The sequence below is a fragment of the Phacochoerus africanus genome, chromosome X (assembly GCF_016906955.1).
Source record: "Phacochoerus africanus isolate WHEZ1 chromosome X, ROS_Pafr_v1, whole genome shotgun sequence".
NCBI lineage: Eukaryota > Metazoa > Chordata > Mammalia > Artiodactyla > Suidae > Phacochoerus > Phacochoerus africanus.
The window spans coordinates 61,588,814-61,602,265 of NC_062560.1; the positions used below are offsets into that span (position 1 = coordinate 61,588,814).

At 41.1% G+C, this 13,452-nt stretch overlaps 1 pseudogene; it reads right to left on the bottom strand.

Annotated features, from left to right (window-relative positions):
- Nucleotides 1-12,430: 12,430 nt before the first annotated feature.
- LOC125118043 (glycine cleavage system H protein, mitochondrial-like) lies at nt 12,431-12,927 on the bottom strand (annotated as a pseudogene).
- Between the last annotated feature and the right edge of the window lie 525 nt (nt 12,928-13,452).

The window sequence follows — 13,452 nt, forward strand, 5'->3', positions numbered from 1 at the left end:
CTCTCACCTCTAAAATTGTATTCATTCCCTTCAGCTTCTATGTGTGTTCAACACACATGCGTGAAAACAAGCACATAGCACATGCAATCAATTCTTCACAACCACCAGGTATTTTACTAAGTACTTATGATGTACCCAGTTATATAGTTTACAGGTATATGAAAAACAAGACTTATTCATTCCTCTTAGGAAAATTATAGTCTGACTGACAAGTCAAGGCTAATCTACATGAAATAATAATAAACATTATAGGATAGTTTGAGTGCTAAATTGTGCACTACAGTTTTTAAAAGCTGTTAGAGTTGGGAGAATGGAGTGATTAATGTGGACTGTAGTAGAAAGGGAAAGCTCCATGGAAGAAGTACATTTTGTTACAGCTTTATTGAGATACAGTACACATCCCATACAACTTACTCATTCTAAGTGTAAAATTCAGTGTTGTTTTTTTTTTAAGTATACTCAGAGTCGTGCAACCACAGTCAATTTTAGAATGTTTGCATCACTCCAAAAAGAAACCCTATACCCATTAGCAATCACTCCCAATTTCCCCCTGGACTCATAGTCCTAGGCAGCCACTGATCTACTCTCTGTTTCCATATATTTACCTATTCTGGATGTTCCATATGAATGGAATCATACGATATGCGATTGCTTGTGACAGGCTTCTTTCATTTAGGATAATATTTTTAGATTTGGGTTTTTTTTTTTTTTTGAAACATCAATGGCTTATTGGATGGGGGTAGGATAATATTTTTAAGGTTCATCCATGTTATCACATGTATCAATACTTCATTCATTTTAATGGCCAAATAATACTTCACTGTGTGGATATTACCACTTTTGTTTTATCTCTTCATCAGTTGAGGTACATTTGGGTTATTCCACTTTTTGGCTATTATGAATGGCTGTTATGAACATTAATGTTCAAGTTTTTATGTGGACGTACGTTTACGTTTCTCTTGGATATAAAGGGTAAATTGGAGTGTAATTCATGGGTAAAATGGTAACTTTTTTTTTTTTTCCCCCCACTGTACAGCAAGGGGGTCAGGTTATCCTTACATAAAATGGTAACTTTTAACCTTTCAAGGAACTGCCAGACTATTTTCTTTTTTTTTTTGTCTTTTGTCTTTTTGTTGTTGTTGTTGTTGCTATTTCTTGGGCCGCTCCCGCGGTGTATGGAGGTTCCCAGGCTAGGGGTTGAATCGGAGCTGTAGCCACCGGCCTATGCCAGAGCCACAGCAACACGGGATCCGAGCCGCGTCTGCAACCTACAACCTACACCACAGCTCACGGCAACGCCTGATCGTTAACCCACTGAGCAAGGGCAGGGAGCGAACCCGCAACCTCATGGTTCCTAGTCGGATTCGTTAACCACTGCGCCACGACGGGAACTCCCCAGACTTTTTTCCAAAGAGGATGCGTCATTTTACATTCCCACCAGCAGTGTAAGAAGGTTCCTGTTTCTCTACATCCTTGATAGCTCTTGTTACTTACTTATCTCTTTAAATTATAGCCATCCTATCAGGTGTGAAGTGGAATCTCATTGTAGCTCTAATTTGCCTATCCCTGATGGCTAATGATGCTGAGCATCTTTACAAGTGTTTTTTGACCATTTGTGTATCTTATTTGGATAAATGTCTGTTCAAATCCTTTGCCCATTTGGGAGTTCCCTACATGATTCAGCAGTAACAGACCTGACTAGTATCCATGAGGACGTGGGTTCGATCCTTGGCCTCGCTCAGCGGGTTAAGGATCTAGTGTTGCTGTGAGCTGTGGTGTAAAGCACAGATGCAGTGTGGATCTGGCATTGCTGTGGTTGTGGTGTAGGCCAGCAGCTATAGCTCTAATTTGATCCTTAGCCTGAGAACTTCCATATGCTGTGAGTGCAGCCCTAAAAAGACAAAAAAAAAAAAATCCTTTGCCCATTTGTTAATTGGATTGTCTTTATATTGAGTTATAAGTGTATGTATGTGTATATATAAATACAAACACACACACGCGCGCGCGCACACGCACTGGAGACAAGCTTATTGTCAGGTATATGATTTATAAATATTTTCTCCCATTCTGCATGATGTCTGTCCACTTCCTTGATGGTGTCGTTTGATACAGAGAGGTTTTTACTTTTTATGAAGTCTAATTTATCCATTTTTCCTTTGGTTGCTTTTGCTTTTGATGTCATATCCCAGAAACCATTGCCTAATCCAAGGTCATGAAATTCTACTCCTATATTTTCCACTAAGAGTTTTATAGTTTTAGCTCTTACATTTAAGTTTTTGATCCATCTTGAGTTAGTTTTTGTATGTGGTATAAGGTAGGTATCCAGCTTTGCATTTTTGCATATGAATATCCAGTTGTCCCAGCACAGTTTGTGGAAAAGACTATTCTATCCCCAGTGACTTGTCCTGGACCCTAGTTGAAAAGCAATTAACCATAAATGTGAGAGTTAAGAAATGTATTTTGAATGTAAATTCGACGGATGAAAAATTTGGATGGGTATGGAAGAGTAGGGAGAGCCAGGCTTGGGTAGGAAGGTGTTTTATTTTATTTGTTGTGTTTCATTTTAAATTCCAAAAGCAATACATTTTCAATACAGAAAGAAGTATGTAGAGTAAAAAGAAAATGCTCGTCTTCAGACTCTCCAAGCTTTTTCCTTTTACTGTTTGTAACTACTGCTAACATTTCAGAGTACACTCTTGTTTAAGTGAGGGAACAAAAAGGTGAAATGTGGCTCAAGTGGGAGGAGCTTAAAATTCTAGATCAAGGATTTTGAACATGAATTAAAAGAATTGAAAAAGCATTATAGGAGAGTTCCCTTGTGGTGCAATGGGTTAAGGATCCCGCATTGTCACTGCATTGGCTTGGGTCGTTGCTGTGGCATAGGTTCAATCCCTGGCCTGGGAACTTCCACATGTCACAGCTGCAGCAAAAAAAAAAAAAAAAGGCATTATATGAGTTCCATGCTGGCCTAGTGGTTGGGGATCTGGCATTGTCACTGCTGCAGTGTGGGTTAGATCCCTGGCCCAGGAACTTCCATATGCTGCAGGTATGCCCCTCCCTCCCCCCAAAAAAGGCATTGTAAGCCTTTTAATTTTATTTTTTATTTTATTATTATTGTTATATTATTACTTTTGTATTTTTAGGGCCACACTCACGGGATATGGAGGTTCCCAGGCTAGGGGTAGGATCAGAGCTGTAGCTGCAGCCTATGCTACAGCCACAGCAACTGCCAGATCCAAGCTGCATCTGCATCCTTCACCACAGCTCACAGGAATGCTGGATCCTTAACCCACTGAGCGAGGCCTGGGATCCAACCCACGGCCTCATGGGTACTAGTTTGATTTGTTTCCTCTGCGCCGTAACAGGAACTCCCCTAAATTTAGATTTTTAATCAGATATTTCTTTTTTGAGTCTATGTTGATTTACTCCCTCAACAAGGTGGCCGAGAATCTAGGAGATTCAAACTCTGAGAAACTTCAAACTAGGAAGCTCACTAAGCCTCAGATGATCTCAAGAGTTCTTCATAGAACCCTTTCCTCTCAGTTCAGATTCAAGGAACATAAAGTTTCATTGGGAGCTAGGAGTAAGATGGGCGTGGGAGAATGGACATGGGCAGCAAAGATAAGGGATTGATCACAGAAAAGCCTGGCTGAGGATTTGGAGATGAAGCAAAATTAGAGGATATTAGGGGATGCATCCAGGAGTATGACTTCTTCCTTGCAGAGAAGTTTGATCAGACGTAAAGACGCTACCTGGACCTTCAAGATATTGAACAATTCTGGCTCAGCTTTCTACTCTCATTCTGTGGATTTGAAGTGCAAATAAAGTTTCCCCCTTGAATTGAACCCCTCAGATCCTTTCTAATCTTGTCAGCAGTTCACTTTTATTGTCATTTTTCTTTGGGTGAGTTAATAGTAAAAGGGGCTTTGGAGGACATTTTTTAAAAAATTTAGAGGTGTAAAATGTATATAGAAGAGTGCATAAGCGCACTAATCTTTCTTTTTTAATTTATATAATTTTTTTTATTTTCCCACTGTACAGCAAGGGGGTCAGGTTATCCTTACATGTATACATTACAATTACATTTTTCCCCCAGCCTTTCCTCTGTTGCAACATGAGTTATCTAGACAAAGTTCTCAATGCTATTCAGCAGGATCTCCTTGTAAATCTATTCTAAGTTGTGTCTGATAAGCCCAAGCTCCCGATCCCTCCCACTCCCTCCCCCTCCCATCAGGCAGCCACAAGTCTCTTGATTTTCCAAGTCCGTGATTTTCTTTTCTGAGGAGATGTTCATTTGTGCTGGATATTAGATTCCAGATATCATTTATGATATCATGTGGTATTTGTCTTTGTCTTTCTGGCTCATTTCACTCATGAGAGTCTCTAGTTCCATCCATGTTGCTGCAAATGGCATGATGTCATTCTTTTTTATGGCTGAGTAGGATTCCATTGTGTATATATACCACATCTTCTGAATCCAATCATCTGTCGATGGACATTTGGGTTGTTTCCATGTCCTGGCTATTGTGAATAGTGCTGCAATGAACGTGCGGGTGCACGTGTCTCTTTTAAGTAGAGTTTTGTCCGGATAGATGCCCAAGAGTGGGATTGCGGGGTCATATGGAAGTTCTATGGATAGATTTCTAAGGTATCTCCAAACTGTTCTCCATAGTGGCTGGACCAGTTTACATTCCCACCAGCAGTGCAGGAGGGTTCCCTTTTCTCCACACTCCCTCCAGCACTTGTTATTTGTGGATTTATTAATGATGGCCATTCTGACTGGTGTGAGGTGATATCTCATTCTTTTTTATGGCTGAGTAGGATTCCATTGTGTATATATACCACATCTTCTGAATCCAATCATCTGTCGATGGACATTTGGGTTGTTTCCATGTCCTGGCTATTGTGAATAGTGCTGCAATGAACGTGCGGGTGCACGTGTCTCTTTTAAGTAGAGTTTTGTCCGGATAGATGCCCAAGAGTGGGATTGCGGGGTCATATGGAAGTTCTATGGATAGATTTCTAAGGTATCTCCAAACTGTTCTCCATAGTGGCTGGACCAGTTTACATTCCCACCAGCAGTGCAGGAGGGTTCCCTTTTCTCCACACTCCCTCCAGCACTTGTTATTTGTGGATTTATTAATGATGGCCATTCTGACTGGTGTGAGGTGATATCTCATGGTAGTTTTGATTTGCATTTCTCTTATAATCAGCGATGTTGAGCATTTTTTCATGTGTTTGTTGGCCATCTATATATCTTCTTTGGAGAAATGTCTATTCAGGTCTTTTGCCCATTTTTCCATTGATTGGTTGGTTTTTTTGCTGTTGGGTTGTATAAGTTTTTTATATATTCTAGAGATTAAGCCCTTGTCAGTTGCATCATTTGAAACTGTTTTCTCCCATTCTGTAAGTTGTCTTTTTGTTTTCTTTTGGGTTTCCTTTGCTGTGCAAAAGCTTTTCAGTTTGATGAGGTCCCATGGGTTTATTTTTGCTCTAATTTCTATTGCTTTGGGAGACTGACCTGAGAAAATATTCATGATGTTGATGTCAGAGAGTGTTTTGCCTATGTTTTCTTCTAGGAGTTTGATGGTGTCCTGTCGTATATTTAAGTCTTTCAGCCATTTGGAGTGTATTTTTGTGCATGGTGTGAGGGTGTGTTCTAGTTTCATTGCTTTGCATGCAGCTGTCCAGGTTTCCCATTTTATGTTCTTGCCTCCCTTGTCAAAGATTGATGGACCATAGGTGTCAGGGTTTATTTCCGGATTCTCTATTCTGTTCCATTGGTCTGTCTGTCTGTTTTGATACCAGTACCACACTGTTTTGATGACTGTGGCTTTGTAGTATTTCTTGAAGTCTGGGAGAGTGATGCCTCCTGCTTGGTTTTTGTTTCTCAGGATTGCTTTGGCGATTCTGGGTCTTTTGTGGTTCCACATAAATGTTTGGATTGTTTGTTCTAGTTCTGTGAAAAATGTCCTGGGTCATTTGATAGGGATTGCATTGAATCTGTAGATTGCTTTGGGTAGTATGGCCATTTTTACAATATTGATTTTCCCAATCCAGGAACATGGAATATCTTTCCATTTCTTTACATCTTCTTTGATTTCTTTGATGAAAGTTTTATAGTTCTCAGCATATAGGTCCTTTACCTCCTTGGTCAGGTGTATTCCGAGGTATTTGATTTTGTGTGGTGCAATTTTAAAAGGTATCATATTTTTGTATTCCTCTTCTAATTCATTGCTGGTATACAGAAGTGCAACTGACTTCTGAATGTTAATCTTATATCCTGCTACTTTGCTGAATTTATGAATCAGTTCAAGTAGTTTTGGGGTTGAGTCCTTCGGGTTTTCTATGTATAGTATCATGTCATCTGCATACAGTGACAGTTTGATCTCTTCTCTTTCTATATGGATGCCTTTTATTTCTTTTGTTTGCCTAATTGCTGTGGCCAGGACTTCCAAAACTATGTTGAAGAGCAGTGGTGAGAGTGGGCATCCCTGTCTTGTTCCAGATTTGAGTGAGAAGGCTTTCAGTTTTTCCCCACTGAGGATTATATTTGCTGTGGGTTTCTCATAAATGGCTTTGATTATATTCAGGAATGTTCCCTCTATACCCACTTTGGCGAGGGTCTTGATCATGAATGGATGTTGGACTTTGTCAAATGCTTTTTCTGCGTCTATTGAGATGATCATATGATTTTTGACTTTTTTTTTGTTAATGTGGTGTGTGATGCTGATTGATTTGCGTATGTTGAACCATCCTTGTGAACCTGGGATGAACCCAACCTGGTCATGGTGTACAATTTTTTTGGTATGTCGTTGGATTCGGTTGGCTAAGATTTTGTTGAGAATTTTTGCATCTATATTCATCAATGATATTGGCCGATAGTTTTCTTTTTTTGGTGGTATCTCTGTCTGGTTTTGGAATGAGGGTGATGGTGGCATCATAGAATGTCTTTGGGAGTATTCCTTCTCCTTCAACCTTTTGAAAGAGTTTAAGGAGGATGGGCACCAATTCCTCTGTATATGTTTGACAGAATTCAACTGTGAAGCCATCTGGTCCTGGACTTTTATTTGTCGGGAGTGATTTTATGACCTCTTCAATTTCATTTCTAGTGATCAGTCTGTTCAGTTGGTCTGTTTCTACTTGATTCAGTTTTGGCAGGCTGTAAGATTCTAGAAAATTGTCCATTTCTTCCAGATTGTCCAACTTGTTGCCGTATAGTTGTTCATAGTATTCTCTTATGGTTTTTTGTATTTCTGAAGTATCCATTGTGATTTCTCCTTTTTCATTTCTAATTTTGGTTATTTGGGTTCTTTCTCTCCTCTTTTTAGTGAGTCTGGCCAGGGGTTTGTCAATTTTGTTCACCTTTTCCAAGAACCAGCTCTTGGTTTTATTAATTTTCTCTATTGTTTTTTGAGTCTCTATTTTATTGATTTCTTCTTTGATCTTTATAATTTCCTTCCTTCTGCTGACTTTAGGCCTTTTTTGTTCTTCTTTTTCTAATTCATTTAGGTGGAGGGTTAAGTTGTTCATTTGGGATCTTTCTTCTTTTTTGAGAAAGGCCTGTATTGGTATAAATTTCCCTCTGAGCACTGCTTTTGCAGCATCCCATAGATTTTGAGAGATTGTGTCTTCATTATCATTTGTTTCAAGGTAGTTTTTAATTTCCTTCTTGATTTCCTCATTGACCCATTGGTTTTTTAGTAGCATGTTGTTTAGTCTCCATGCAGTAGGTTTTTTCTCTTTCCTTTTCCCATGGTTGGTTTCTAATTTCATGGCGTTGTGGTCAGAGAAGATACTTGAGATAATTTCTATGCTCCTAAATTTATTGAGATTAGCTTTGTGTCCCAATATGTGGTTGATTCTTGAGAATGTTCCATGAGCATTTGAGAAGAATGTGTATTCTGCTTTTTTTGGATGTAGTGTCCTGAAGATATCAATTAAGTCTAACTTTTCTATTGTTTCCTTTAGGATCTCTGTTGCTTTGTTGGTTTTCTGTCTAGAGGATCTGTCCATTGATGTGAGGGGGGTATTAAGGTCTCCTACTCTGATTGTATTCTCATCAATATCTCCCTTTATGTCTGTTAATATTTGTTGTATGTATCTGGGTGCTCCTATATTTGGGGCATATATGTTGACGATAGTAACATCCTCTCCTTGGATGGATGCCTTAATCATTAAGTAGTGTCCTTCTTTGTCTTTCTTTATGTCTTTTGTTTTAAAGTCTATTTTGTCTGATATGAGCGTTGCGACTCCTGCTTTTCTGTCATGTCTATTGGCGTGAAATATTTTCCCCCACCCTTTCACTTTCAATCTATATGTATCTTTTGTCCTAAGGTGAGTTTCTTGTAGGCAGCATATTGAAGGTTTTTGCCTTTTTATCCACTCAGCCACTCTGTGTCTTTTGATTGGGGCGTTCAGTCCATTGACATTTAAGGTGATAATTGATAGATGATTATTTATTGCCATTTGAACCTCGTGTTCCAGTTGATTCTATGGTTCTCCATTCTTCCTTTCTTTCTTTTTTTTTTTTTTTTTTTGGTTGGATGGTCTCCTGTTATTATCTGCTTGAGTGTATTTTTTTTTCATTTTTTGCAAATGCAATATTTGCTTTTGGCTTGTGGTTGCCCTGTTTTTTAAGTATGCTAACCCCTTCCCATAATTATGTGTTTTAGCCTGGTGGTCCTGTAAGTTCAAACCCTTCATTACTATATTAAAATTAAGAAGAGAAACATACAAACAAACAAACAAACAAAAAGGGTTATTTACTTCCTAACATCCCTTGCCCACATTTTATGGTTTTGATGACTCTTTTTTCTTTTTTTCTTTTTAATTTTATTTTGTTTGAAGCATGTTCATGATTAAATCTGTATGCTGGCTTATTTGAGTGACTGCTCTCTGATTTCGGTTTCCTCAGTCCTAGTTATTCCTCTTCTTCTTTTTTTTTTTTCTTTTCTTTTTTCTTCCCTTTCCTTCCTTTCTTTTTGGTTTAGAGAAGCCCTTCCAATATGTTCTTTAACCTGGGTTTTGTGTTGCTGTATTCTTTAAGTTTTTGTTTGTTGGAAAAAAATTTTATTTCCCCTTCTATTTTAAATGATATTCGTGCTGGATAGAGTATTCTAGGTTGCATATTTTTTCCTCTTAGCACTTTAAATATCTCTTGCCATTCCCTCCTGGCCTGTAGTGTTTCTGTAGAGAAATCGGCTGATATGCTTATGGGGGTTCCCTTGTAGGTAACATTCTGTTTTTCTCTTGATGCCTTTAGGATCCTCTCTTTATCACTAACTTTTGCCATTTTTATTATGATGTGTCTTGGTGTGGGTCTGTTTGGGTTCCGTTTGTTTGGGGCCCTCTGTGCTTCTTGTATCTTGAACCCGGTATCCTTTAGATTTGGGAAGTTTCCATCGATAATTTCTTCAAATATATTTTCCATCCCCTTATCTTTTTCTACTCCTTCTGGAATTCCTATTATGCGTAGATTGGCCCGCTTTATATTATCCCATAGGTCTCTTATATTGCTTTCCAGTTTTTTGATTTGGTTTTCTGTCTGTTGACCGGATTGAGTGATTTCCATTATTCTATCTTCCATATCACTGATTCGTTCTTCTGCATTATTCATTCTGGTTTTTACTGCCCTTAGTTCCGTTTGCATCTCTGCAAATGAATGTTCTAGTTTTTCTTGGCTCCTCCTTATATGTTCTAGTTCCTTTCTGAGGGTGTCTGCAATACTGTTCATATCTTCTCTTAATTCCTTCAGTATTTTCACTATTTCTCTTTTGAACTCCAGGTCTGTCAGACTGCCGAGATCTGTTTCATTGTTGACTGTTTGAGGTGAGTTCTCCTGTTGGTTTGACTGGGGGTGGTTTCTCAGCTTCTTCATCTTGCTTGTTGTTTTCTTTCTCCTGAGGGAGTTGTACTCTCCGTTATCGGGCAGTGTTTGCCTTGTCACTGCCGTGGAATATTTCCTGAGGGCTGGCGTTGTTGGTCAATCTTTTTTGAGGCAGTGTGGCTTTTCTGGAGTGTTGATGGGGCTAACAGGGTTTCTTTGAAGCAAAGGAGGACTTCCTGAGGGCAGACAGGACTGGGAGGTCCACACCACGATGGTAGCAGATTTCACTTGATCATGCAGCGCTTGCTCTGGTGTTTTTAAGCTGTGGGGTTCTTGCAGGGGGTTGGCGGTGTTGGGCAGCTGTTCCTCAGGAGTGCAGCACCCCCTGGGGGCTGGAGCAGCTATCTGGGTCACTGAGAACCTAAGAGGCTCTTCCCTAGGGCAGCCCAACTCAGAAGGACGGCCTGCGAATGTAGGCAGATCTTTTCACAGTCTGGCCAAGCTTGTTGCAGCTTTTCTGGGCTGCAGGTGCTCTTCCAGGGGGCTGGTGGTGCTGAGCAGCTATTCCGCCGGGAGTGGGGCACCCCCTGGGGGCTTGGGCGGGTAGCAGGGCCGTTGGAAACCCAAGAGGCTCCTCCCCAGGGCAGCCCTACTCAGAAGAACCATCCGAGAATTAGGCAGATGTATTCACTGCCTGGCTAGGCTTGTTCTAGCTTTTCTGGGCTGCAGGCCTTTTCTCGGGGGCTGGTGGTGTTTGGTGCTGCTCTGCGGAAGTATAGCCCCTCCAAAGGTCAAGCAGGCCTGTGCAGGGACAGCCCCTGCTGTGGTAGGCTTCAGGCAATTGTTGAGGCCAGCCCTCCTGGATGGCAGGCAGCCCCAGGTTCGGCGAGAGCGTAGGGGGTGGCGGGGGTGGGGGGAGGGGATGCACTGGGAAGCACAGCTTTCAGCTAGCTAGTGGGCCTGTAAGCTTGCTGTGGCGTGGGGGGTATTCTATGGGGACCCACCCCTTCTTCTCTCCCCTCCCCAGCACGGGCACAGACCAGGCTCTTCTCCCAGGTTCCCTCTGATGCGGCTTTCCACTTCCCCGCCCCTAGAGTATTGCTCCCTTCCTCTGCGACAGCTTTGTTTTCTAGTCTCCCAGGCAGTCTCTGCCCCGTCAAATGGTTTCTAGACCTCCCAAGCAGTTTCTGCTCCGCCCTGCCCCCCCAGCCCATTCTGGGGTCTAACCTCTGGAGCCAAGGTCTCGGTGCCCAGCCCCCATCCAGGCGTCCCCTGTCCCTTTCCCAGGGACTAACCTTCGGAGGTGAGGTCTCAGTGCCCAGCCCCCACCCAGGCGTCCCCCGGCTCTTTCTCGGGGACTAACCTTTGGAGGAAGCGCACTAATCTTAAATGTACAACTTTTTTCTGTCTTACCAAAATCAGGAGACAAGCAACTACTCAGAATACCTGGAGAGGATGGAGGCAAGGAATCAAAAAGTTTAAGTAACCCTTTCTGTATATAAACTTGAGATACAAAACTTCAGATTTTTAGCATTAATAGTGTATTAGCTCATTTTACACAGCCCAAAGCCCAAAATGAAAGTTTCAAGCAGGTGTATAACATTATTAACAACAACAACAATAACCAGATCTACCATTTCTGATACAAACTAACATTCCAGGAACCGTGCTAATTGCTTTGCATGCATTATCTCGTTTAATCCCACCACTTCCCATCAAATTTACATATTGTTCACAGTAGCACAAATCCTCTCCCTGCCTTTTATGCTTCTCATTTCTTTTCACTGTGCTTTATAGCCTATCCCCTCACCTATTCCCAAAAATCTTGTACTATTTTTGTACTATTTTTGTGTTTGTATGTTTTTAGGGCTACACCTGCAGCATATGGAAGTTCCCCAGGCTAGGTGTCAAATCAGAACTGCAATGGCTGGCCTACACCACAGCCAGCAACACCAGATCCTTAGCCCACTGAGTGAGGCCAGGGATCAAACTGCGTCCTCATGGATAATAGTTGGGTTTGTTAGGGCTGGGCCACAATGGGAACTCCGGAAACCTTACACTATTATTCTTTCTATTTCCTGTTTGTTCAACCTTTCCCTCTCATTGGATATTTTCATTGACAGTTAAACAAGCTCAGGTCTCTCCAGTCTACAAAAATAATTTTCCTTGACTTCACATCCCTCTCCAGCTTCTACTTAACCCTCTTCTCTCCTTTATAACCAAACTTATTGAAATAACTACTCTTTTTTTCATCTTTCTTCCTATTCTTCTTCTTTTTTTTTTTTGGTCTTTTGTCTTTTTTTAGGGCCACACCCATGGCATATGAAGGTTCCCAGGCTAGGGGTCTAATCAGAGCTACAGCTGCTGGCCTACGCCACAGCCACAGCCACACCAGATCCAAGCTGCGTCTGCAACCTACACCATAGCTCACAGCAACACCGGATCCTTAACCGACTGAGCAAGGCCAGGGATCAAACCCACAACCTCATGGTTCCTAGTGCCAAGACGGGAACTCCTTGAAATAACTACTGTTTTTCCATTTCCTTCTTCTTCTTCTTTTTTTTTTTTTTTTTGTTTCAAACAATTTTATTTAGGGGTTCCACTTTCACTCCTCAATAGATTTTATGTATTTCTCATATGCTTCTTCACTCATTAGTTCATCCAGTTCTGAAGGGTTACTGAGTGTCATCTTGATCAGCCAACCATCTTCATAACAGGATTTGTTGACAAGTCCTAGATTTTCTGCTAGAGCTTCATTGATTTCAGTTACTTCTCCTGATAGAGGAGAATAGAGTTCATTAGCAGCTTTCACACTTTTCCAAAGCACCAAACTCCTCGTTTGTTCAATTTTGTTCCAACTTTGGGCAGACTACAACATCTCCCAAAGCTTCCTGTGCAAAATTGCTGATTCCCACTGTTCCAATGCCATTTTCTATTGTTATCCATTCATGTTTGTCTGTCAATTTTCTCAACCAGAGCAGAGCCGATCAGGTGCGCAGCAACCAGGCCGCGCCCACCCGCAGCCCCCAAGGCCTCAGCAGGCAGGGCCCTGCGGGCACAGAAATGATGCATAAGTTGGAGACTGCAGCCTGCTCCATTTCCTTTTTCTAATCCATTCACAACACATTTCAATCTGACTTCAACCCAACCCCCTCGATCTGTGGTGGTAAGATTACCATTGGCCACCAAGTCACTAAATCCAATGGATACTTTTAGTCCTCATCTTAATCTCTCGAGCAAAATTTGACATTCATGATGTTTTCTTCTTTGAAATACATCTCATACATTGGCTGCTATGACCTGTCACTTCTCTTGGTTGTCTTCCTACTTCTCTGGCCATTCCTTTCAGTCTCCTTTCCTGACTTCTCTTCTACCTGGCCATTCAATGATGAAGTTCCTCAGGACTCAGTCCTAGACTTGAACTCTTCATATATATAACTGTCTTCTAGACACTCTCAGCTGTGCCCATGACTTCAAATATTACCCACATGCAGATGACTCACATTCTTATCTTTGGGCCATATCTTTACTTCGAGGTCCAAAACTGTGTGTAATAATAATAGCTAAGGCAGATTTAGAACAGTGTCTGGCATATAGTAAGTACTATGTAAGTGTTTGCTATT